This window comes from Propithecus coquereli, unplaced genomic scaffold, assembly GCF_000956105.1.
Source record: "Propithecus coquereli isolate 6110/MARCELLA unplaced genomic scaffold, Pcoq_1.0 Scaffold68, whole genome shotgun sequence".
In the NCBI taxonomy this organism is placed as follows: domain Eukaryota; kingdom Metazoa; phylum Chordata; class Mammalia; order Primates; family Indriidae; genus Propithecus; species Propithecus coquereli.
The window spans coordinates 433,683-435,518 of NW_012152840.1; the positions used below are offsets into that span (position 1 = coordinate 433,683).

Sequence of the window (1,836 nt, forward strand, 5' to 3'; positions counted from 1 at the left end):
GGGTACAAAAAAGAATTTTAATCTGATTTAGTTGTAGAGAGAAAATATCATTTCCTTTCAGTGAGTAATGATCTCAAGATGATATATAATTCCTTATCAGGTGAATTGGATGTGAACAAATCATATTAGATGTATGAAGGTGAAAAGATGAATAAAAATGAAAACATTTAGACTTAGCTCTGCTTTGAATGCCAAAGACTAAAACAACTGGAATATTTTGTTTTATCGCAAGTGGATAATTGCATGTTTGCCTAGTACAATGCTACAGGTACCACCCATTATTATTACAGCCATCTTTAAGTAAGGAACAAAATAAAATCATTCTATTTCAATTGCAGGTACTCAGATCTATAATAACATGAGTCTCTGTTCTGTGCTTTGTGCCCCATTACTTCCATTCATAAGGTCCAAACTCCTCCAGAATGGGGCCTGAACATAATCCATATCTTCTCAGCTCTTTTCTGAGCTCTGCTTGGAAGATGTCCTCTCCAACTCTCTCTCCTTTCCCTTCTTTATTCCCTCTCAAAACCCTCCCATCTTTCAAGGTCAAACTCAAAAGTATCAAGCTCCATCCTACTCTGAGAATGGGTTTCCAGTTCTTGGGGCCAGCAACACTTTAATTCAGTCTTAAAGAATGAGTTAGAATCACTCGAGGTGCAAGTGGGAATGGGGAGGGGACGGAGGAGGTGTAGGGCATTAGCGTTCTTTGTTGGCAGAATGGAGAAATGAGTTAAGGAACAGAATAGAGAAACCACCTGATATATGTCAGCAAACTACCAACAGATTACTACTGGCATCAATTCTGACCAAAAGTGGTGGAAAATGAAGCTAGAAAGGAAGTCAAATATCACATCAAAAAGGGTCTGTATTCCATTAAAAATTTTATACTTTGGTAGGTGGTGCTCCTTAAGCATGTCGCAAAGAAAAATAGCACAGTTAGATTTGCAATTTGATATGCACTTGAAGCCTGCTGATCATGGCCCTAATCTGCCTTACAGTTTTGATTTCCATTCTCTAGTATGAGGTCACCAAACTCTCGTCGGATGTCACTACTGGCTCTTTCATGAACATAACCTATACCTTTCCTGCTTGATGATCTCATTTTGGAAAGACAAGTCCCACTTCATTTATCATGTGCAAAAATACAAATAACATTCTTCCAAGGTTGGTTGTGAGCATTAATGAGCTAATACATGAAAGCATCCAGTTTACTGTTTGTCACTTAGTAGACATACAATATTTTTCCTTCCTTCTCACAGTTTACCTAAATCTACTTCAAATTACAATTATATGTATCCCTTCTACAAGATCGCGAATTTCTTAAGGCTAGGACTAGATCTAAAACAGTGGCTCTAACTGGATGCAATTTTGCCCTTTAAGGGACATACGGCAATGTTTGGAAACATTTTTGGTTGCCTCAGTTGTTGACTGTCTTCTTGATTGTAGGATGTTACTGTTTAAACAACCTACAACACATAACAACCCCCACAAAAAAGAATTACCCAATCCAAAATGTCAATGGTACTGAGATTTAGAAACACTGGTTTATTTCATCTTTGTAGCCTTGGGAGCAATTAGCAGAGTTGCACATTATAGGAGGCATTCAGACTTGTTAGAAATTATTTGAAACCCCTTTTCTGCAGGTAAATTTTATAAATTGCTGTTGGGGAGTTAAAATTAAATTAAAAATGTATATGGTGTAGGAAAATTGAAAGATAGTAGGGTTTATGAATTTTGATTAATTTGGGGGAAACAAATTTCCATTTGTATTTAAAGATGACCAAATTAAAAGCTAAAGTTCTCTTAATCAGCAAGGTTGTGTAACAAATTGCAGCA

At 36.5% G+C, this 1,836-nt stretch overlaps 1 protein-coding gene across 2 annotated transcripts in view; it reads left to right on the forward strand.

Moving 5' to 3' along the window:
- The window catches only part of NKAIN2 (Na+/K+ transporting ATPase interacting 2), a 228,145-nt gene that overhangs the window by 185,890 nt on the left and 40,419 nt on the right, over window positions 1–1,836 (forward strand). The gene's annotated exons all lie outside the window — the stretch shown is intronic.